This window comes from Colobus angolensis, unplaced genomic scaffold, assembly GCF_000951035.1.
Source record: "Colobus angolensis palliatus isolate OR3802 unplaced genomic scaffold, Cang.pa_1.0 Scaffold249, whole genome shotgun sequence".
Taxonomy (NCBI): Eukaryota; Metazoa; Chordata; class Mammalia; order Primates; family Cercopithecidae; genus Colobus; species Colobus angolensis.
The window spans coordinates 3,321,928-3,346,826 of record NW_012115699.1 but is presented as its reverse complement, the minus strand read 5'-3'; the positions used below and the strand labels follow the sequence as shown (position 1 = coordinate 3,346,826).

The following is a 24,899-nucleotide window of genomic DNA, read 5'->3' as shown; positions in this document are numbered from 1 at the left end:
TAGAAACAGAAAGTAAAATAGTAGTCATTAAATGCTAGAGGATGGAAGCAACTGGAGAATATTAATCAAACAACACAAATATTCAGTTACACGCAATAAATACATTCCAAAAAACTATTGGACATCATGTTGACTACAGTTAATGACAATATATTGTGTATTTGAGAATTGCTTAGAGAGTAGATTTTAAGTGTTCTCACCACAGAAATAGATATTTATATGAGATAATGCACATGTTAAATGGCTCGAATTAATCTCAAAATGTATACATATATCAAAATATCATTCTGTATACTATATACTCAATTACTTATTATGAATTTAAAAATAAAGTTAAATCAACTTTTTTTCTTTAAAAAAAAGGGTCATGCCCTGATAAAATTTTGAGTTTAATGATGGAAGACAGTCGATACACTGTCCTGAGCAAAATAAGAGTGAGTAAAATATTATGATAGTGATGTGAAGAGGTCTTCTTTAGATAGTTTGGAAAATGACCATTTATTCTTCAAATGATTAAGAGATGGAAACTTACATTGTAATAAGAGGCATGAATTTATTGGTAGAAAAAATGTGCTTAGTACAACAAATAATTTGAAGCAACACAAGAGAAATTATGGAGGTGAAGTTAACTGCTGTTAAGAATCAAGATGTGGTTACTGTAGTAGCAGAACTGGTGTGTTCAAGTTTAATGTTAAAAATGCGAGGCTTACCAGAGTCTTAGCTTTATTTGGAATCACACACAGAAATTAAAGGATCAGTTACAGTCTTATCAGCAAGTGTGAAGGAATCATACCTTTTGGCACTTTAACATGTGTTTACTAATATTTAATGTGTCCGTAAGACGCTTTGAAGGATATAGTTTATACAATTAGAGCATGTGAGAGGGATGAGTCGTAGTGCATGACTCATGCTTGTAATCGCTTTTGAAATTCAAAATCACTAGCAGGCTTTGAAAATGTGTGTTCAACTTCTAAGGAAAATGGGAAAAGACAAACCTCCCATGGTAAACAAAATAATGCTACAGAAAACATTTCAGAGGAAAATAGTATTTCTCATAGATGCCAATGTCGAAATCATACAGTAATTGCAAGAAAAGAAATTCACTGGATCTGACATTTTTTCCTTCGTGTTGGTCCATGAGTTGTCTATGAATGATGTCAGCTTTCTACTTGTGTTGAAAACATTCAGTGGTTTAGTGCCAGAGTGATTTTGACAAACTTTTTCATTGGTGCCAATTCTCATGATGGTGCGCTCCCAGCGTTTGCCTTTGAATTTCAAGTGATTGTAAAACTCCAGGGGATCACACTCTGTGAATGAAGAGACAAGAAGATGTCAGTCAGTAAAACTGTTTAGCTGCATTTCATCGTTTTTTTTTTTTTTTTTTTTTTTTTTTTCTTGTTGGCTCCAATGTGGCTTGAGACCTAGCATACTGTATGACACAGTAAACTGTTAGACAGAAAGTGCTAACCCAGTCAGAAACAGTGAATCCTCCTAGGAGAAAGTAATAAGCTACTAGAAAGGCATTGCCGACGCCTTGTCATGCCTTCAGGCCCAGAAAACAATTACAAAAATGGTACATTTGGAAATCACTGTGTCCCAGGCAGAAGCAATAAATTCACTGAGTTGATGTACATGATTTGACTACTGATAAAAGGATGAGCTATACAGCAAACACACCTTAACAAGAAAGACAAGAGTATAGTCTGGTATCCAGATGGCATTCAAATATACAGCTGTCAGGAAGTGCACTGACAACATTTGGTGAATTTAATCCTGTCAGCCCCCACATTATTTGTTCTATGGTGACAATATCAGTAACCTTATGCATAAAGCTCGGTCAATATCATATCAGTGGTGAAATCAGACTATCCACATAGGCTAGCTTTTGAATAACTCTACATTATTTTAAACATGTTGAAGAATCTGAACCACATATTCTATGATGTCTCCATGATGCAGCCTTTAGGAATTTGGCTTGAATTTATAAAACAAAAAAACAAAAAAAACAAAAAAACAGATTATAATTATCAGAGAAACAAAGGTTAGAGGTTTTACACATCAGCTTTCACTTAAGATGTAAACCTAAATGTGTATACCACCGGTTCAAGTAATTTTCCTTTAGTTATTGGGACTTAAAGGTAAAGATTGCCATTTGGGATGAGATTAATATACGCTAACACCACACAACATTTGAAGTTTTTACTTATTCTCTTTTTTCATTGTCTCCTTCATTGATGCCTCTGGCCAAACATGATAAGTGATTGGTTAAACAAAAGGCTGCTACAATTGTTCACCTTGGTGTGGTTTACATTTTCCTTCTGTATTTCAGTTTGGCGCAGTGGAGATTAATACCTTAGATAATAAATCTGGAACACAGTAAAAGTGTGCATTTTCAGTGAATGACTCGATTCATTGAAGGAACAATGAAGCTATATGAAAGCTATCTTGGATATAGGACAAAATCACTTAACCTTTGCCATATCTTTTGTTGGTTGGTGTAGGTTATGGAGTTGTACTCAGCAGCTGATTCCAGGAGAGTAATTAGGAAAAGAGCCAATTTTCTATTCACAGAACTCTCTCTCTAAAGCCGAATGGAAGACATGTAGCCTTTTCTTTTCCACTGACCCATTGCAAGAAGACTATAAATACCTTCCTTTATTCTGTCCCTTAAGAGAGACTTGAATGTGGGATTTACTGGCAAAATTATTCAACAATATGTCAGGCAAATGTACAATTTAGTAACAAACCTATGTTGCCATTTTTATAGACAGTGAAGGGACTATGGCAGATTAACACTTTCTCAGACCTTGTAATCAAATTTTTCCTTGGTCTTGCAATGAATGGAAATGCCTATTTCTGTGCATAGACTTTCATTGCTTTCCAAATATATTCTTTCACATGGGAATGAAATTTGTTCATATAGCCAATATATCTCAGCAAATTTTACATGCATGACTGCTATCTTCATATTGATCTTTTAAAATTGCTATAATATTTTGCACTGTGTCTAAAGTTACTCAGTGTTTCCTTTAACATAATATAAAAGGAAGCCTTGATGATTGCTTCCTCTTTTTACACACAATCCTCTGTGTTTCTTAGTCTTACTTCTCTTAGACATCAGAACTGCAAATATGCCCACACTTCATCTTGTGTGTGCAAATATATATATATTCCTCTTTATTTATTATAGGGAAATCTCAAATTCTCTTGAGTTTCCATTATTGTCGGCTTGCCCCAGTTAAAATTTAATCTTTCTGTTTAATTCAAACTCTTCCTACTACAAAGAACAAAAACAAAAAACAAAACCAACATTCCCATCATATTGGGTATTCCTCTTCCTATAAAGCTCATCCTTTGTCCTCCTTAAACCTGGATGCCAAAGGATGTTTGTATCAATGTGGCTGGCTAGAGACACATTTGGTACAACTGCTGTCCTCTGGACTTTATGGGTCTCCACAGGATAAAGGTCTGCTCTGACCTCTTCTCTTGGTGTTCAACTTTGGTTTCCACTGAAGCTTAGCTGGCTTTGCCTGTTTCTTGTGAGCAGCTTGTTGCCACCTGCCATAGACAAGCATCAAAATGTCCAATTTTGCAATCCCTCTATTGTGATTCCAGACCTTTCTAGTCTCCCGGTTGTCTTCAAATATTCCATGATCCCTAGAAGTCTAGGATCTTTCAGCTTATTTTTGTGTGTCATGATGATGTCTGCAGATTCTGGGGGCTACTCTCCAGCTCAACAACTTACACGTCTTCCTTGGCTCTTACCCCTCTATACTTCAGAATGCTACATTGAATACAGGACTTTGCAATTGGCATCGGCCCTAATGTTATGTTTTACTTATCGTTCCTCTGATCCTCATCTACCAAAAGAAAATTTTCTGGAAGCTTTATTTTTGGAAGGATAAGATTCCTAGGTCATATTTCTCAACTAATTTCCACCATAGTACAGGGAACATCTCTTTGATATCTGATTTAGTAAAAATGAGCTTTGGAATTTAGAAAAATCTTACTTCTTAAAGGCTTATGCTTGAAATTATTGTAATTCCTTAGATTCCCAAAGTGTTAGGGTCCAGATTAAAAAATGGACCCTAGGTCATTCTAACGTCCGTTTTATTCTAAGCCATATTTTCACCCCTTAAGAAATGAATGTCCTTTGTTCAGAAGATAAAAATTCTCAGAAGAGCACGGTTGAAAAGGAAAATATTAAATCATATATGATGACATATTTTAAATATATATCATTTTGGGGTTTTGAGATATGTATTCATTTAAGAGTTTGTATTCTGGATTCCAGATTTGAGTTTGAATCCTTACTCCTCTATTTGCTAGGTGATTATGAACCTTAACTATCCTTTGTGTGCCTCAGTTTCTCTGTATGTAAAATAAGGATAATAGTATCTATGCACTAACACGAGAGGATGTTAATAAATAAGCTAATATTTGTGAAGTGTTTAGAATACTTCTGTATTAGTCTGTTCTCACACTGCTAGTAAACACATACCTGAGAGTGAGTCATTTATAAAGGAAAGAAGTTTAATTGACTCACAGTTCCACGTGGCTGGAGAGGCCTCACAATCACTGCGGAAGGTGAATGAGCAGCAAAGTCATGTCTTACATGGTATCAGGCAAGAGGGCATGTGCAGCAGAACTCCCTTTATAAAACCATCAGATCTTATGAGACAGATTCATTATCATGAGAAAAGCACAAGAAAAACCTGCTCCCATGATTCAATTACCTCCCACCAGCTCCCTCCCATGACATGTGGGGATTATTACAATTCAAGTTGAGATTTGAGTGGGTAAATAGAGCCAAACCATATCACTGCACCCCTGGCCCCACCTAAATCTCATGTCCTCACATATTAAAACAAATTGGCCAGCCACGGTGGCTCACGCCTGTAATCCCAGCACTTTGGAAGGTCAAGGCAGGTGAATTACAAGGTCAAGAGTTCAAGACTACCCTGACCAAGATGTTGAAAACCTGTCTCTATTAAAATACAAAAATTAGCCGGGCATGGTGGCAGGCACCTATAATCCCAGCTACTTGGGAGGCTGAGGCAGGAGAATCTCCTGAACCCAGGCAGCAGAGGTTGCAGTGAGCTGAGATCATGCCACTGCCCTCCAGCCTGGATGGCAGAGTGAGACTCTGTCTCAAAAAAACAAAACAAAACAAAAACAAACATGCCTTCCAACAGTCCCCCAAAGTCTTAACTAACTCCAGCATTAACCCAAAAGTCCAAGTCCAAAATCTCATTGGAGAGAAGGCAAGTCCCTTCCATCTAGGAGCCTGTAAAATCAAATGCAAATTAGTTACTTTTTAGATACAATTGGGGTACAGTCATTGGGTAAATATACCCCTTCAAAATGAGATAAATTGGCTAAAACAAAGGGTTACAGGCCCCATGCAAGTAGGAAATCCAGCGGGGCAGTCAAATCTTAAAACTTTGAAATAATCTTTGACTTCATGTTTCACATCTGGGTCATGCTGATGCATGATATGGATTTTCACGACCTTGGGCAGCTTCGTTCTTGTGGAGTTGCAGGACTTGGCCACCCTCCTGGATGCTTTCATGTGCTGGCAGTGAATGTCTATGGCTTTTCCAGGTTCATGGCAAAAGTTGTCAGTGGATCTGCCATTCTAGGGTCTGGAGGACAGTGGCCCTATTCTCACAGCTCCAATAGACAGTGCCCCAGTGGGGACTCTGTGTGGGGGCTCTGAACCTACATTTCTCTTCTGCACTGCTCTAGCAGAGATTCTCCATGAGGGCACCACCACTGCAGCATACTTCTGCCTGAGCATGCAGGTGTTTTCATACATCCTCTGAAATCTAGGTGAAGGTTTCCAAACCTCAATTCTTGACTTCTGTGTACCCACAAGCTCAACACAACGTGGAAGCTGCTGAGGCTTGGAGCTTGCACCCTCTCAAGCCATGGCCCAAGATATACTTTGATCTCTTTTAGCCATGACTAGAGCAGTTGGGATGCAGGGCACCAAGTACCTAGGCTGCACACAGCAGGGGGGCTCTGGACCCAGCCCAGGAAACCATTTTTCCCTCCTAGGCCTCTAGGCCTATGATGGGTGTGGGAACCTGTCATGCTGGCAATTATTTGGCTCCTGGTTGTGTATACAAATGTCTGCTGCAGGATTGAATTTCTCCCCAGAAAATGGGGTTTTCTTTTCTACTGCATTTCAGGCTGCAAATTTTTCAAACTTTTATGCTCTACTTCCTCTTGAACACTTTGCTACTTAGAAATTTCTTTCAATGGAAACCCTAAATTATCTCACTCAAGTTGAAAATTTCACAGATCTTTAGGACAGGGGCAAAATACTGCCAGTTTCTTTGCATAGAAAGAGTGATCTTTGCTCCAGCTCCCAAACAAGTTCTTCATGTCCCTGTAAGAACACCTCAGCCTGGATTTTATTGTTCATAACACTATCAGCTTTTTGGTCAAAACTATTCAACGAGTCTCTAGGAAGTTCTAAACTTTTCCCCATGTTTCTGTCTTCTGAGCCCTCCAAACTGTTCCAAACTCTGCCTGTTACTCAGTTCCAAAGTCACTTGCACATTTTCAGGTGTCTTTACAGCAGTGCCCCACTACCCAGCATGAATTTACTGTATTAGTCTGTTCTCACACTGCTAATAAAGACATACCTGAGACTGAGTAATTTATAAAGGAAAGAGGTTTAATTAACTCATAATTCTACATGGCAGGGAAGGTCTCACAATCATGGTAGAAGGCAAATGAGGACCAAAGTCACATCTTACATGGCGGCAGGCAAAGGTGATATACAGGGAAACTTCCCTTTATAAAACCATCAGATCTCTTGAGACTTATTCACTACCACAAGAAAAGCATGGGACAAAACCCATCTGCATGATTCAACTGCCTCCCACCAGGTCCCTCCTACAACACGTGAGGATTATGACAATTCAAGGTGAGACTTCGGTGGGGATGCAGAGCCAATACATACCAACTTCCTAGTATATTATAAGCGCTACATAAGTAGTTAATATTTATTATAATAATAATGGAAATAAGCAAATAAAAGTAAAATAGAATCTATAATTATAAAAAATGCTTAAATTATGTTATAAAAATACAAACACAGACAAAATTCTATCAACAGGAGTAAAATAACATAAATAAGAACATAAAATGCTGAAGTTACAGGTTAAGTGAATTTTAGAGAAGAGAAATTCCATATACTCTTATTGCAAAGTAAAAACTACACATAAAAAAATTAAAAATAAACAGAAATTATACTGAGTACCTACTATATGGCTATATGTCAAGTCTATTCTACATACTGAAGTTACCACTATTGACAAGACAAATAAGTTCCTTGCTCTATGTAGCATAAATTATTGGTGCAGTCCAGAAAACAAACAAGTAAAAATGAATAGCATAAATTAAAATATTATTAAGTACTCCAAAACATAAGCTCAATAAATAGAACAGGAGAATGTGATGAAGAGTATTGATGTGGGAGGTAGAGCTTAGATTCTGTGTTCTAAGGAGCATCTCTTAAAAAGAGACTTTTTAAGCAGATACCTAAATGATGAGAAAAAGACAATCTTGGGAGGAGGTGGGAGTAAGGACACCAAGGAAGCAACAAGGGCAAGGAGAGAACAAGGTGTTTTCAGAAAGCAGAAAGGGCACTGTGGAGTAAAGTCTTGGGAGTTTAAGCAGAAGAGTGGCAAATTCTACTTTATGTTTTTAAAAGAATACTCTGGCTTCTATGAAAAGAACAGATGATTTGGGGCTAGTATAGACATAGGGATAGCACTTAGGAGGAAATAGTTATATTTCCAGTTATCAATGGTATCAGATTAGGCAGTCAGCAATGGTGGTTATGGGGAAAAAGACCCATATACTATTTATTTGAAAAGTTATTGTAGTATTTGCTGGGGATCTGCATACAGGAAAAAAATGACTTCCTCTAGCCAAGAATTGGGCATCTACCACACAACTCTCATTAACACATGATTTTTGCAGCTTCTCTTTTAGAAATCTGGGTAGGACACCAAATTTCACTCCTTCTGAAATTACTTTGCAGTCCCCCATTGTAGAGCATCTGATCCTGGCCAGCAAATGAACTCTAAAATGCTATTTTGAAAGTAAGCTAACATATATGTTTGAAAAGAGGCCAAATATACATTTGAAAACAGGGGACTCACAATATTACTTGAGAATAATACAGAGTGTGACATTGAAGATGTGCAAAGTCATCATAATGTTGATTCTAGGAGAGTAAAATGTTAAGCATATATTTTATACATTGTGTGGAAGAAAATCAATCAAGCACCATTAACATAAGCGTTTATTGAAAATGCCAGGCATGAGAAGGCTCCAAATGAACATTCGTACTTGGAGTAGGAGGGCAGAGTGTTTTAAGGAGGTTTGACAGGAGGGGTGAGCTGAAGTTCATGTTTGTCATAGATATTTCTCGAAAAGAAAGGGATTGTTTGTACAGATCTGTTATTGTTTAGGCAATAAGACTTTTGTCAACAGTGTTAGACTAAAGCAGTTAGGAGTTGGGATTATGCACGAGGGCATGGGAGAAAGGCAGAAGAAGCACTGTGGAAAATTCTTTGTCCTTCAGTATCTCCTCTCGCAATTGAGTGTTAACTTTTGGAATACCTAACATGGCCTCTGCTGGATATCGAGGGGCTGATTTTGTAGTAAATGTAGATACAGAAAACTGGCTATAAGGATAAACGAAAGACAGAACTCTAGGATGGTGCCTTGATTTTGGGCTGTTTATTGATTCTGATCCTGCCTCCTATCCACACATAAGTATTAATGGAAAATTCTCATGCAGAGAAAGGGAATGTTTGATCCACTAAACTCCTCTCACATGCACATACTTGCCTTAGGAATGTTGTATTGCATTCTGATGTAGTTGGCTTGTTGAGGTAGCAGGTAGATCACTTTCCTGGGAATTGGGACCCAGGCTCTCCATGAAATATATTCATCATTTCAGATCCCCTGTCAGTTATTCAAGAAACAAGTGTGGTCCTAAAACAGTAATCAGAATTCACAAGGTAAGCCTAGGGCAGACTGGAGAGTAAGTGTCTTCTCTCTTTGAGCCTCACTTTTTTGAGTGTAGAATTTAAAGAGGGCTGGTATAGGTTTCTCTGCAGCAGCTGCTGACATGACAGCTAGTCAGCACTTCAATGGGTTGAGCCTAAAGCCTCAGAAAACAAGGCAGGACAACTTTAGTTAGTTAACTTAAATATACTGAACACATTTTCATATCCTTTGGGCTTAGGAAGAATATTTTATTTGTGTGTCTTAAGTTCTGTTGTTGCTGTTGTTTAAATGTATCAAATCTTTCTCCCCTGAGGCATAAAGCAGCTTCGTTTGAAATAAAATACTAAGGAGGCACAGTGCCTTCCCAAGGGCAAGGAGATTCCCAGTGTACAAGAATCAAGGTGTTGCTGTGTGAAAAATGTTCCTCCACAGCCACCATGGAGGCCCATGGATTGATTTCAGGAAAAGAAGAAAAAAAAAAAGAAATGTTCCTGATCAGAGAGCGAATCTAAATAATAGTTACGAAGAAAAACAAGATGTAGGAATGGCCAAAATAATGTTAGTCATTCTACTACTCTTGAGTTCTGTAAGTTTCCTGAGCAAACCAAAACATGAATATCTCTTTTGCTTCCTATTCCACAAACAACAAACTGAAAGGTCAATCAAGAGATGCCTTCCACTTCATCTTACTTAGGGCGTCCTCTTTTACCAATGGGCAATACTGTGCTTTTGCAGTATGTAGTCCCTGAGCACACTTAATGTTAAAAGTTAGAAGTTGCTTAGCAACCCCTTTACTACTTACGTGTTGTAGATACAACTGACAAGACCAAGGGCATAAGCAATGGTCAAGTTTTCTACTAACAGGTTTGCATACACTCTCCCAAACTCTCATTTATTGTAACTCTTTGAACTTGAAATATCAGCGTCTTTGTAATGGAGAAAGCCACACAATTACCAACACTTTATTTTTTCTAGAAATCCTTTAAGGCTGAGAAGGAGATAGACTGTATGTTCAGTCCAAAAGAAGAAATTGCTCACTAATGAGGGCAAAACATTCTCCTGTGTCCAGCTGCCCCCACAGGCTCATTCACAGTTTTGATTCAGAGTCATGCTTTTCCATCTATGGACACACTTTCTCAGTCTTTCTCCATATCAGCCATTGTCTGGGGCTTTTGTCAATTCATCAAGTCCAATGAAGCTAAGAAACCAAAAAAATCACATAGGTGGCATTTTTCAGTCTACCTTTAGTAATGTCTAAAAAAGAACAGTCTATTTTACAGTTTCCTAGCTGAAAGAAGCTATTATCATTGTCTATTTCATTCTTTCCATAGTATATAGGGCTGTCACTCTGTCCTTGTGCACTTTTAAACTGTAGCAACTTAGTTTTAAGGTAGAATAAAAACCACCTAAAAATGGCATGTTGAATCCATTTTATAAAAGTTTGGAATCTATATTATATAATTGTTCAAAATGATTTTTTAGTTGATATCCTGAGACAAATGGAAAATAGGTACAGACAGGGAAGTTCTAAACTGTGTGCTGTGAAAGACAAAATTGAATTCAAAACTATCTGGGTGAAGAAAATTCAGTATGCCAGATATATGCAGATTGTTTCTACTATATTAACAGCTTAAGTGATTCAACTTTTAAAATCTGAAAGGTAGAAAAGCTGGAGAAATTTCACATGCTCTTCTATTCCTGTCATGATTCAAAATGGAGTATCTCTGTTTTAGCCCGCCTAGGCTCAATATATGTTGATTTTTAAAAATTGAGAGAAACTGTTTATGTCCTTCACATTGCCATTTGTGAAATCCCCACCAACCCTTTTGTTTGTTTGTTTCCCTTTGTGTTTTCCTTCCTGGATTTAAGCATTTTTTACAGCCTTACGATTGACCCCTAGAGAGTCTTAAGTCACAACCATCATTACTGTGTACCAGTCGCTGAAGTACATCTTGAGATTCCATCAAGATATTTTCTGAAAACTGTTCACTTGAGAATTGTATCTATCCCCGGGATAGGAAATAGAAAGAAACACATGTTAGGGCAAGTAGTTACAGTTCTTATACTGTTGAGTAATATTCCTTATGATAGTGATTTAATTACGTTGATTTATTGATTTTGCTGTAGTTCAGTTTGCAAGTGTTTGGGATGAGTCATAACCACAAAGGGACTATAAGTCAGGACTGACTAAAAGACATCTCAACGTATGCCTGATGTTAAGAAAAAAAAAAAAAAGCAGAAAATATAGAGGAAAAATTGAGGAAAGGGTAACTAGGGATTGTGACAGTGACTGTTTTTGTCACATTGTGTTTTTGTTTTCTCTCCAACGGGATACACATAAATTTTATAGCAGTGGATGTCAGACTTCAATGTGTACAAAAATCGCTTGGGGTTTCTGGTTAAATGTGCAGATTCCTGGGTGTCATCCTGAAATTTTTGACTTCATAGTTGGTTGTTGGTATTATTGTTGTTACTGTTGTTCTGTGCGTGTTGGGGAGGGGTAGTGTGTGTGCATCATGGATCTGTTTGTTTAAGCAGCACTCAAATTGATTATAATATAGATAGGAGAAGGGCCACACATTAACATTAACATCATTAACATTAACCCCAGTTCTAGGTGCCCTGGGAAGATACTGTATGGCAGTTGTGAGTATGATCCAAATCCCTCAACTCTCTAATTAGACTGGTGATGTAACCCTCTATACCTATGTAGGAAATAGTAAGGATTAAACAGAACAAGCTGAATGGGATAGCAGGCAGTGTACTGTATGTAACAGATACTCCATAGATCAGCAGTCCCCAACCATTTCTGGTACTGGGACTGGTTTCATGGACATTTTTCCACAGACATAGGGAGCGAGGTGGGATGGTTTTAGGATGATTTGAGCATATTACATGTGTTGTGCAGTTTATTTCTATTATTATTATATTGTAATATATAATGAAATAATTATACAACTCACCAAAATATATAACCAGTGAAAGCCCTGAACTTGTTTTTCTGTAACTAGACATTCCCATCTTGGGGTGATGGGAGACAGTAACAGATCATCAGGCATTAGATTCTTATAAGGAGTGTGCAACCTAGATCCCTCACATGTGCAGTTCACAATGGGGTTCACACTTCTATGGAATTTAATGACACCACTGATCTGATTGGAGGTGGAATGCAAGCTATGGGGAGCAGCTGTAAATAGAGATGAAACTTCGCTTGCTGGCCGGTGCTCACCTCCTGCTGTGCAGCCCGATTCCTAACAGGTACCACTCTGTGGCCTGGGAGCTGGGGACCCCTGCCATAGAATGTTAGTTTAGTTTTCTCTAGCTCTGTCACCAACCACATATTCTTAAATATGACTTCATTGTTTCTTCTTTGTAAAACAGTGATGGTATAAATTAGTAGACTGAATCAGCAAGTGGGAGCAGTATGGTATCAAGGAAAACTGGTTTGAGCTTTGGTGGATCTCATGAGACAGTACCTCAATTTGGTAACATCACTTTAGGGTTTCAGATTCATATTTCATCAGTGTTCATGGGTGATGAGGCCTGAGCTACTGAGTAGTCATGCTAAATAAAACATCTCAACAAACTAAGGCAAATACGAGATTTCTAAATCATCAAACTTCCAGTGAGAAATAAAGCATTTATACTGGTAGGTATGCCAACATGTTTACAATCAATGATCTCTACCACTGTATTTGAACTGCATGAGAATCAAGAAAAAAAATTCGGGACTGAAAGTAAAAATTAGCTTCTAGAAATCAGTGTCAAAGAGTTATAAATATTTGAAGCCCATTTGATTGAGCTTCATAAATTGATAGTTGCTTGGGGAGCATGAAATCAGAACAGGGGAAATTAGGTTAATTAAAATTTTACTGACTTTGAAATAAGACATTCTGAGAAAGGTATCTAAAAAAACCTAACTCTGTATCACTTGACAACACCCTGTCCTTTAGCTCTGGCTCCTTTTCCCTTGATGAGGACCAGCATTTCTTTCTCAGCATAGGTATTTGCCAGGCTTGATATGTGATCTTTATCATTTCCTGTATGTATAGAAGCACTGACAAGTTCCAGCCAAGCATCTGCAAGAGTGAGCCTCTAAGAAACAGATAGCAATAGGTATGACTCTCGGGCCAATAACTCAGTTATGTCAATTATATAATTTTGTTTTCTATAACTACACGTAATTTCATTTTAACATTTTTTTCTCAGCAGATTGTGAGGAAACTTTTCATCAATCATTACTAACAGTGTACATTTGCTCCTAAAGATTATTACCAGAGGTATTTTCCTCCCAACATCCTACTGTGGTCATAAATGCCTATGACATTTTTCATATTTCCAGGCAAGATGATATTTGTATTAAGTTTGCACTTAAGAATTAGTGCAGCTTTATAGTCATTTTTTATTTTTCCTGTGAATTTTTAGTAATATATGTTATTAAATTATAAGCAAAAGTTTACTTGATCTTATACAATTATTAAGAGTTGTCTTTTCTCCATAATTTTCAAAGAAGTAACCACACTTAATTTTATTTAACCTCTGAAATGAGTCTTTGTTCAGGTAACCTGAAAAGAACCCTTTAGAGGACTAAGCAAAATATGCAGATTGACACAATTTTCATTAGTAGGACACAGAATCTCTCACGATTAATGTTATTTATTTAATACTTTCTCAACAGAGGTTTTATTTAAATTCATGAGCTTTTGATAGCATGTTTCTCTAAATCAACAAAATTGATCTAAGTTACATTATCTCATAGTTCAATAACTTTCTCTGTTCTATGGCCCCTCTGAAATATATTACATCTATTGCTTGTTTATGATAACATGTTTAATTTTCAGAATTTCTAATTGGTACTTTTACATGTCAACTCATTCCTGATTTATATCCACCTATGCTTTGTTCCATAATTTCCTGTTGGTGATTTATGACCTTCTTATTTTACCTCTCTGAGTATTTTAGGTAGATTCATTTTATAATAATTTAAAAAATATACTACATTATCTGCATACCCTCATAAGTTAATTCTTTCTCCCTGAGTTTTTTTAATACTATCCTTAAGTTACTAGTTTTTTTCTTTGTGCTTTAGACCTTGATATGCCAATTTTTCTTGAATAGGTGTTTGTGTATGCATAGGCACATATTTACTTTCTATTTCCCATGTTCACCCATCTGTGTCTAGTTGTTTCCAACCTGCAAATTGGGATCTTATATTTACATTGGAGTCGCAGAGTTCTCATCTTGTAGAGATGCCAGAGTTGTAGTTCCTGAATCTATATGACTTACCTTGGTCCCAGTTGTATGGACATCTATATTCCCTCCAGCTTTCCTAGACAGCAACACTAGGCAGTGACTGTGACTTTTTTGCATCTACTATTGTGGGTGTTTCAAGACTTCTGCATGATTCTTGCTTGCTGCGACATAACAGGGGAATTTATTAATTTTTACTTTGATAGAGCTAATTCCCCAATTGCCTCCCCCAGAATTTGATCTAGAAACTTCATAGAATTATCATTCAGGCTTCATTTATTGTTGTGAGTTTCAGTTCCACTTTTGTTCATTGAGATGGTTATATGGTGTAAAAGTACTTTAACTATCATGCTAGGTATTTAGAACCAAGGTGGAGAGGGATTTCACATATAATTACAGCAATATCTTGACCAGAATTCACAAGTATAAGCATTCTGCATCCATATTTCTCTTGAACATGAATTCAAAGGCAGAAAGCTAAATTCAATAATTGCTCTTGACTATGCTACTTTTAAAATACATGTGAACTGAATTGATGGGAAATATGAAAATAAGGACTTATCTAGGTAGTTCTTTCCATTCATAATTATTCCTTACCTTTCCTTCTGTCTCTTATATGCATTTTCTAAACTTTACTTCTACAGAGCACACTTCAAAATTTAAAAGTTCAGTTTCTCAGGTCAAATTTCTCCTACCAATCTCAAGTCTTATAATAAGACAGACTTGTCGGTTATCAGATTCAACTCTGAGGTCTACCCTTGGAACTTTCCTCTTGATTTGGATGAAAATGTCAGGAAGGGATTTGAGCAAATATTTCATTTTCCTAGTTAGGTCAGATAATAATTTAGCTTAGATAGAATGCCATAAAATAGAGTCGACTCGCTTTTTTTAAATAAAACTTTGCACACATTTTTGTTGATAGTAGGGTGAATCAATTTCACACATTCATCAAAACAGCAGATAATATACTTTTATGTAACTATTTGCTGGATTTCCTTTACTATAACCGTCATGTTCATAAAATCATGAGATAAATCTTCAGTGTATCAATCACAAATTATTCATCTTATTCTGTTAATTTTGATAAAGCTAATAATTCATAATATTTCTTATAATTAGACTATGTCAAGAATGATGCAGGATTTCAAATTTTATCCTACTTACAAGCAAATAGGTTAGCCTGCCACAGTCTCAATAATGGTAGCAAAAGTCATGAGACTCCTGGATCAGAGACATGGGATTTTTATTGCTCATGGCAATAACAGTAGCCAAAGCTTCACACTGATTTACATCAGTTCTCTACACTCTCCAATTCTAAGGAAATGCAAAGGGCCCATCTTGGATGCTTGCACATGAAATTGGTCATATGTTGCAGGATAGAAATACAGCTTGGGGGATTCACCATCATTGTATGTATTATTTTATTTTTTCTCATTTGTTTATTTTTGTAATTTTTTAAAATAATTTCAACTTCTATTTTAGATTCAAGGGGATACATGTGCAAGTTTGTTGTATGTGGATATTGTATGATACTGAGGTTTGGGATACAACTAATCCTGTCACTCAAGCAGCGAACATAGTACTCAATAGGTCATTTTTTCAGTTATTTCCCACTGCCTCATTCCACCTCTAATTGTCTGCAGTGTCTATTGTTGCCATCTTTATGTCCATGAGTACCCAGTGTTTAGCTGCCACTTATAAGTGATAACATGTGTTGTTTGGTTTCCTGTTCCTGCATTGACTTGCTTAGGATAATGGCCTCTAGCTGCATCTATATTGCTGGGGGGGAAAAAAAAAAAACATGTTTTTATTTTATGTTACATCTGCATCGTATTCCATGGTGTGTATATACCATATTTTCTTTATCACATCCATGAATGGTGGACACCTAGGTTGATTTCATATCTTTGCTATTGTGAATGGTGCTGCAATAAACTTATGAGTGCATGTGTCTTTTTGATAGAACAATTTATTTTCCTTTAGATATATACCCATTGTTGGGATTGCTGGGTAGAAGACTAGTTCTAGTGTTACTTCTTTGAGAAATCTCCAAACTGCTTTCCACAGTGGCTAAACAAATTTACATTCCACTAAGAGCGTATAAGCATTCCTTCTTCTCTGTAACCTCATCAACGTTTGTTGCTTTTTGTGTTTTTAATAATAGCCATTCTGACTTATGTGAGATAATACGTCACTGTGGTTTTGATTCACATTTCTCTGATTATTAGTAATGTTGGAATTTATTCATACATTTGTAAGCCAAATGTATGTTTTCTTTTGAGAAGTATCTGTTCATTTTCACTGACAATTTTTTAATGGGGTTGGTTTTTGCTTGATGAGATATTTAAGTTCCTTATAGATTCTAGATATTAGATCTTTGTCAGATACATAGTTTGCAAGTATTTTCTTCCATTCTGTGAGTTGTTTAATGATAGTTTTTTTTTTTAATCCTGTGCAAAATTCCTTTAATTAGTTCCTACTTCTCAATTTTTGTTTTTGTTGCAATTGCTTTTGAGGACTTAGTAATAAATCATTTGCAAAACCTGATGTCTTAAATGGTGTTTCCTAGGTTTTCTTCTAGGATTTTTACAGTTTGAGGTCTTACCTTTAAATCATTAGATCATCTTGAGTTATTTTTGTACATAGGGAAAGGTAAGAGTCCAGTTTTATTCTTTCACATAGATTAGCCAGGTATCCAAGCATCAGTTATTGATGAGGAAGTCCTTTCCCCATTGCTTATTTCTGTTGACTTCATCAAAGATCAGATGGTTGTAGGTGTGGGGGTTTATTTATTTCTGGGTTTTCTATGGTGCTCCATTGGTTTAAGTGTCTCTTTTTGTACCAGAAGCATGCTGTTTTGGTTGCTAAAGCCTTATAGTATACTTTGAAGTCAAGTAATGTGATACCTCCAGATTTTTTTTTTTTTTTTTTTTGCTCAGGATTTCTTTGGCTATCTTAGCTCATTTTTATTCCATATGAATTTTAGAACAGGTTTTTTTCTAATTCTGTGATAAATGACACCAATAGTTTGATAGGAATAGCATTGAATCTGTAGATTGCTTTGGGCAGTATAATCATTTTAATGATATAGATTCTTCCAATCCATGAACATGAATTGTTTTTCCATTTGTTTGTGTTGTGTCTGATTTCTTTCAGCAGTGTTTTGTAGTTCTCTTTGTGCAGATCTTTACCTGCTTGGCTAGCCATATCCCTAGATGTTTCATTTTCTTTCTGGCTATTGAAAATGATATTATGTTCTTGATTTGAATTTCAGCCTGGACATTATTGGTGTATAAATGTAACACTGATTTTTTTACATTAATTTTGTGTCCTCAAACTTTAATAAAATTGTTTCTCAATTTTAGTAGGCTTTAGGCAAAGTCTTTAGGGTTTTCTAGGTATAGAATCATATCATCAGCAAAACAGATAATTTGATTGCTTTTTCTATTTGGATGTCTTTCCTTTCTTTCTCTTGCTTGGTTGCTCTGGCTAGCACTTCCAGTACTATATTGAATAGGAGTGGTGAAAGTGGGCATCCTTGTCTTGTTTCAGTTCTTAAAGATAATGCTTCCAAGGCCGGGCGCGGTGGCTCAAGCCTGTAATCCCAGCACTTTGGGAGGCCGAGACAGGCGGATCATGAGGTCAGGAGATCGAGACCATCCTGGCCAAAACGGTGAAACCCCATCTCTACTTAAAAAAATACAAAACCTAGCCGGGCGAGGTGGTGGGCGCCTGTAGTCCCAGCTACTCGGGAGGCCGAGGCAGAAGAATGGCGTGAATCCAGGAGGCGGAGCTTGCAGTGAGCTGAGATCCGGCCACTGCACTCCAGCCTGAGCGATAGAGCGAGACTCTGTCTCAAAAAAAAAAAAAAAAAAAAAGATAATGCTTCCAGTATTTCCCACTCATTATGATATTGGCTGTTGGTTTTTCATAGATAGCGCTTATTGTTTTGAGGTATGTTTCTTCACTGCCTAGTGTGCTGAGAATTTTTATCATGCAGGGATGTTAAATTGTATTAAAGGGGTTTTTCATGTCTATTGAGACAAGCATATGGTTTTTAAATTTAATTTTGTTTCTGTGGTGAACCACACATTTAATGACTTGTGTATGTTTAATCAGTCTTAAATCCCAAGAATAAAGCCTACTTTATTGTGGTGAATTAACTTTTTGATGTTCTGTTGAATTCCAGTTGCTAACATTTTGTTGATGATTTTTGCATCTATGTTCATCAGGGATATCGGCTTTGAGTTTTATTTTTTCGTTGTGTTTGTGTCTGGTTTTATTATCAAGGTAATGCTAGCTTAATAGAATGATTTAGAGAGGAACCCTCCTCTTTGATTTATTTCAAATAGTTTCAGTAGAATTGGTACCAACTCTTCTCTGTACATCTGGTAGAATTTGGCTCTGAGTCCATCTGGTCAAGTGCTGTTTTTGGTTGGTAGATGTTTTATGACTAATGAAACTTTAGTACTCAATATTAGTCTATTCAGGGCTTGAATTTCTTCCTGTTTCAATCTTTGGAAGTTGTGTGTTTCAAGGAATTTTTTATCCATTTCCACTAGATTTTGTACTTTGTGTGCATAGGCTTCTTCATAATAGTGTTGGAGAATCTTTTGTATTTCTGTCAGGTAAGTTGTAATGTCACTTTTGTTGTTTCCACTTGGGCATGCTTGAATCTTCTCTCTCTTTTCCTTTGTTAATCTAGCTAGTGGTCTATTGATCTTGTTTATCCTTTCAAACAATAAAATTTTGGTTTTGTGTTCCTTTGTATAAATTTTTGAGTCTCAATTTCATTCAGTTACAGTATGTTGATTTAAAGTCTGCTTTAAGTCATGTAAGGTAATGACCCCTGCTTTTTCTTGTTTTCCATTTGCCTGATAGATCTTTTTCCAACCCTTTGAGCTTATGTGTGTTATTACATAGGAGATGAGTCTCTTAAAGACAGCAGACAGATAGGTCTTGTTATTTTATCCAACTTACTCTGTACCTTTTAAGTGAGGTGTGTAGACTATTTACATTCAAGATTAATATTGATATATGAGGTTTTGACCTAATCATGAAGTTGTTAGCTGGTCACTTTGTAGTTTTTATTGTGTGGTTTCCCACCATCTTTTTAGAAAGCAAAAGGAAGTGTACTTTTTCATAGGTTGAAACAAAATTAAGATTGAATTAGAGGTGTTACTTATTCTGCCAAGATTGCCCTGCAAATACAACCTTGAGAAATTTTCCTAGTAAAGAGTGATTAGGGCATTGCCTTCTAGATTTACCCAGAAAGAACTTTTATGGATGCTCAAACTTCATGGGGTATTGCCTCTCCCTAAACCAAATAATGAAACATAGTTGTGTGAAACTTACTAGATATTCAAAGATGCTATGATTAACAATATAAGTAAATAGCCAATAGTTACTCACCATTATGCTATGTACTTTATCTCTTTTATCACAATTAGCTTCTGTTATTTCTCCCCTTGAAATTTTAGTCCCTTCTTTTTGAGATAAGTAAACTAAATCTTAAATACTTTAAGACAGGGAAGAAAAGAAGTTTAAAAACATTATAGAAATAATTTTTATAAAATAATGATTATGACAACTACAGTCAAAATAATAGTAATAATAAGCTTTGATATGACTGCTATAGATATTTTAAATCTAACCCTCACAATAACACACTGAGATCCATTATTTCCATTTCTAGCTCAGGATACTGAGATTAGAGAGATTAAGTAACCCTGGACAGGCTAACTATTCATTGCAAAGACAGGGAAAGATTGCTCCAGAATGTGCATTTTCAACTCATTTACTGTATTCTCTCTCAACAAGTAATTATGTTTTCATACTAACAAAAGTATCCTTTTTGGTACTATACACAACATAGGCAATCTTTGTTTATGCTATTTTATACAGTTGCAGATTCAACATTTTTATTAATTTTTCTATGTTGGAACATGAAGTAATTTACTTCAAACCCTTAGATCATGAATAAGAAAATCTTTGTTGTGGGTTCTGTTACAGACCACTAAGGCATGCTTTTGTGGAAAACAAGTAGCACTTTAGGAAATATGAGAGCTGAACAGACCATTGTAGATACCATATTAAATAGATTATTAAATTTTCCATCTACCTGCTACTCAGTCATTTTATTTAGGGACAGAAGTATCTATGATCAAGACTAACAATTGCAAAAACAATTGAGAAATAGTGGATAAATCAAATTGAAAACTGAACAATACATATAATAATATATAGAAATTGTGTTGCCTAAAATAACTATTTAAGAAGCATTGAAATTGTTGGGAAAAATTCTTTGATAAGACGCTTGAAGTAGAAGTTAAGAAAGGATACATTTTTGTTTTCATAATAATTGATAATACTTGAACTATTTTAAGTGATTATTTCTCAGAGGTTATTTGTTTTCCTAAACGCTACAGTAAGATTTATTTTACCAATCTGAGTTTTGTAGCTACAGTTACCTTATACCACTGCCTCCCAGAAAAGAATTAATCATATTCTGGTGGCAATTCTGGTTAAAAGGTGATAGGAGATGTCAAGTCCAGGTAATATGTGGGAAAAGAAAGAAAGGGATTGCTGGGGGGAACCACCTGCCATGGAACTGAAGAGAGTGCTTAGAGAACAGAAATATTTAATAATAATTTTTAAAGTGTTTCACTATAATATGTGCAATGTAATGGCTAAATTTATCGCCTCTACAAAATATTTAGTAGAAAACTTGGGACTTTTAAAAAGTTTTATTGTTTCTTTTTGAGGAATTCGAAGGGGTGACTTTTGAAATACATCATTTCAGTAATTGCAGCATAGTATAAGTTGATGTCCATATCGTAAGGAAAAACAAAAGTCTTGTGTAGACTGGAACATTCTATCACCATGGCAACTTTATGGAGAACAAATTTCTCTGAATTAGCAGCTGGGTCAAGGATATTATCATCATCAACCACCTCAATGTCCCTGATTTAGATTTTAGTGGAACACCTACCATGGACAGGTAAAGGATTCATTCATTCTACTCTTTTCTTGCCTTGGACTTAAGGAGACTTGCTATGAAATTATCGAGTTGAGCCTTTACCTGTTAAAGTTATCAATAACAATGACGGAAACTGGGAAGAGGAAGCATTTGGAGAAATTGGGTTGGCTGCAGACTGGAAAACACAAGAAAACCCATAGTAATGATTAGAACAAATTAATTATAGAGGCAAATGAAAGTTGACACAAGGAAAAAGAACCCAGAGCTACAGTATCAAGAAAGTATCTAAGAGTGACTTCCTAGTCTCTAAATATTCTTTTATCACACATAATACAAGTAAAATTGTTATAGCATTTACCCTGCATATTTAGCACTTGAAATTTATTCATATAATAAATATACTCTGTAGCAATCATTATTAGTACTCACCAATATTCAGCTCTTCTTTCTTTTTTGGGCATACGGGCAACTATATTTCCTGGCCCTTTTAGTCAGTGGAGTAGCGAAATGTCCTGCAGAATTTTCCCAGTGTTGCCTTTTCAGGCCTCCAAAGTGGAGGAAACCATGTGTTCATCTTGGTGCATCTGCAGGATAATGGAGACTCTGTTGTACTGGTTGTCTGAGAAACTGTGTGGAGCAAAGCCCTAGGCAACCTATTGTGGCTTAAAACTCTAAAATACATTTATCTCATTTTTCTGACCATGAGAGATGAATACATTTTACAATATTAAGCCATTGAAATTTTGAAATTGTTACCACATCATTACTTAGATTATTGAAAACAACATATACACATAGGTGAAACTTAAAATTACTAATACAAAAATATATATATAGAAACTTGAACTCGCACATCTTCTTCCTGTACCCCATTGCATATTTCTGAGCATTCCCTTGGATACCTTTGCTCCCATTTGTAAATCACTGCTCCAGACATCACCTAATATTACCAAGAGAATATGTAGACATATAAGGTCAAGTATGATACTTCTTTAGAGTTTTATTTTTAAAAGAATAAATTATTTAATCCTGAAAAGTGTGCACTTTGTCACCAGGTGAAGTTTGGGTACTTTCCTTGAATGTTATAAGTGCTAGCATTCTGGCTACAATCAGCTGTTATACGACCTTTGGTTATAAAAAGAAACAGCACTTCTTAACAAGAAAATATAAAAATTAATAACAAATACTGTAAAAGACAATTCGTATATAGAATTTACAAAAAAGTGAGGATTAGATAAATATTATGAGAATTGTTATTCCTAACCCATACCATTCTTCCAAAATACTCGAGATTTTATATTTTTTCATTGATTTCTAAAAAATAAATAAAAGAATACTTTATTAAGCCAGTATCTTCCCACTATTGCCTACCGACTGTCAGATAAATATGGTGTCATAATAGTTTATGTTATCTAGTTATTTGAAATGTTTTCTATCAGTTACCAGGCAAATTGAAGATGAGGTAATGTATTTGCCATATTTATTTTATTTGCATACAATAGAAAGTAAAATCAAATTAGCTAAAGCAAAAGAAGAAATGTATTGGCTTATATAGCTGCAAAGTCCAAGGAGTAAACTTGCTCTAGGCATGGCTGAATCCAAGAGTACAAACAATATCATTAGAGATCTATCTCATTTTCTCTCTCTCGACTCAGGTTTTCTCCCTGTTGATTTTATTTTCAAACAAACTTATTATACGTGCCAGGATAGCTGTGCCAGTTAGTTCTGGGCTTTCATTATGTTCAACTTCTGAGATTTCAGAAGCAAGATCATATCTTTGTAATTACCATGCCCCCAAAATGTTCAGATTAGCCACATTAGTTACATGTCTTCTGTAATGTAAAAGCACAAACAACTATTGGTTTCTTTGCAGAAGAGAAGACCTCCAAAAAGGAAAAGACCTAAGTAACTTAGAAATGGAAATGTCTGACCTGTGCAGGGAGAACTTCTGATTCAGCTCTTGCAGACATCATATCTTGAAAAGAAAACAGTCTACTATATTTTTGGTTAAAGACTATGAAATAAAATCTTCTACAATGCTAAATCTCCTACAACCAAATCATTTTTAGTAATCCATAGAAGAAGAGAGGATAATAATGCTTTCCTTTGCAACTAAAAGAACAGAATTTTAAATGCACACTCTTCAGAAGTTCAAGTCAAGCAATGAAAATTCAAGTAGCTAATCAGAAGGAACATCTCAAAAAAAAGTAGCACTGCTAAACTGCAAAAGTCCAGTGAAAAATCTAGAGTTAACATTATTTAAAATATAACTAGATTAATCAGTCGTATCTCTGGATGGTAAAGCAGATGATAAAATTAAAAGTTACAATGCGAATGGAAGGTCAAGAACTCTACCCTTTACTAGAGGCAGTCAAGTAAAAGATTGTGAATTGAGATCTCAGTGGTTCAGAGTGTGAATTATTGGTTTTCAGGTCTTTGAAATCTCTAAGTGAGAATGTTAGTGGAGTGGAGTGGGGCAAATTCATTCTTCCTGCACAATCATTAAAGACTCATATTGTCTTTCAATATTCTCTTTTATGATTAAAAATGATGAGTGAGTAGCACATTAACAGAACCACTATAATATACAAATACAATGCCATTCAAAAAAGTCAGTGTTTTGCTTTAAAAAAAAAAAATTTAAGCATTAGACTTTATCTCCTTTTTGATTACCGCTCACATTAGTCAGAAGCCTCTAACTTCCTGGATTCCTTAATAAAAACTTCAAATCATGCGGCAAGACATTTGACATAACAGAATTTTCACTAGCATCCTTTCAACAGCTAGCAACTTTAGTCTCAGGAGGAGATCTTTCACCCTGCTCTGGGTTATTAAAGCTAATTAAAGTGATGACCCTCGTTTGCCAAACTGTCACTCAAGGTCTCTGGAAGGGACATCCTATTCCTTCTTATTCCTCTGTTCCTTTTCTGTGGTGTTAGCAGAAGAAAGGAAAGAAATGCTACCCTACTGAGGCTGCAAGCTGAAAGCAAACTCTGTGAATCGTTGTTTTTACAGGAGCAGCAATCTCTCAATTTACTTTTAAGGAAGCATTATCCTCCACCATTTAATTCACAGGTGGGGAACTGTTTAAATATAAACAACTTTTACATATTTCTAGTACAAACTCTTTCACCAAATTTTCTAAATTAGGAATGCATCTTTTTTACAAAATAATCTCAAATAAAATTTTAAAAGCTCTTCTAAAGTGTACCAAAATTTTGATAGAAGATAAAGAACTCCTTTTGGAAGAATTGTATAAGAGAAACTGCTTGAATTTATGGGATTTTGAAAGACCCAGTCATACAAAGAAAATTAGTAATTTAGAAAAACTTTATTTTGAATGTCTAGAATGCTGTCAAAGGAAAATTCTATCCTCTGATTTTCCCCAAATTTCAAAAAAAAAAATTATTTTGCTTTGAAACGAATTAATAATGCTTGCTTTTTCAAATTCCCCTTTACTATCTACTTGTGCAAATGTAAGTACATTATGTCTACATCAATTTTTTAATCATGTTAACTTGAGTGTGAGCATCAGTATAGTTAGGAATGCTTTGGGCTGCAGTAAATACACTTAACATGAACTTAAACAAGTAGGAGTTTATTCTCCCAGATAAAGAATCTTGAAAATGGCAGT

At 35.7% G+C, this 24,899-nt stretch overlaps 1 protein-coding gene and 1 long non-coding RNA gene across 3 annotated transcripts in view; one reads left to right on the top strand and one right to left on the bottom strand.

Annotated features, from left to right (window-relative positions):
* Positions 1-24,899, top strand: part of LRRTM4 (leucine rich repeat transmembrane neuronal 4) — a 768,419-nt gene that overhangs the window by 515,999 nt on the left and 227,521 nt on the right. The gene's annotated exons all lie outside the window — the stretch shown is intronic.
* Positions 543-23,657, bottom strand: LOC105514627. The gene is made up of 4 exons (XR_001002210.1): positions 23,621-23,657; positions 22,117-22,205; positions 19,699-19,804; positions 543-1,307 (listed from the first exon to the last, which is right to left on the bottom strand). It is a non-coding gene; the product is annotated as an uncharacterized LOC105514627 (long non-coding RNA).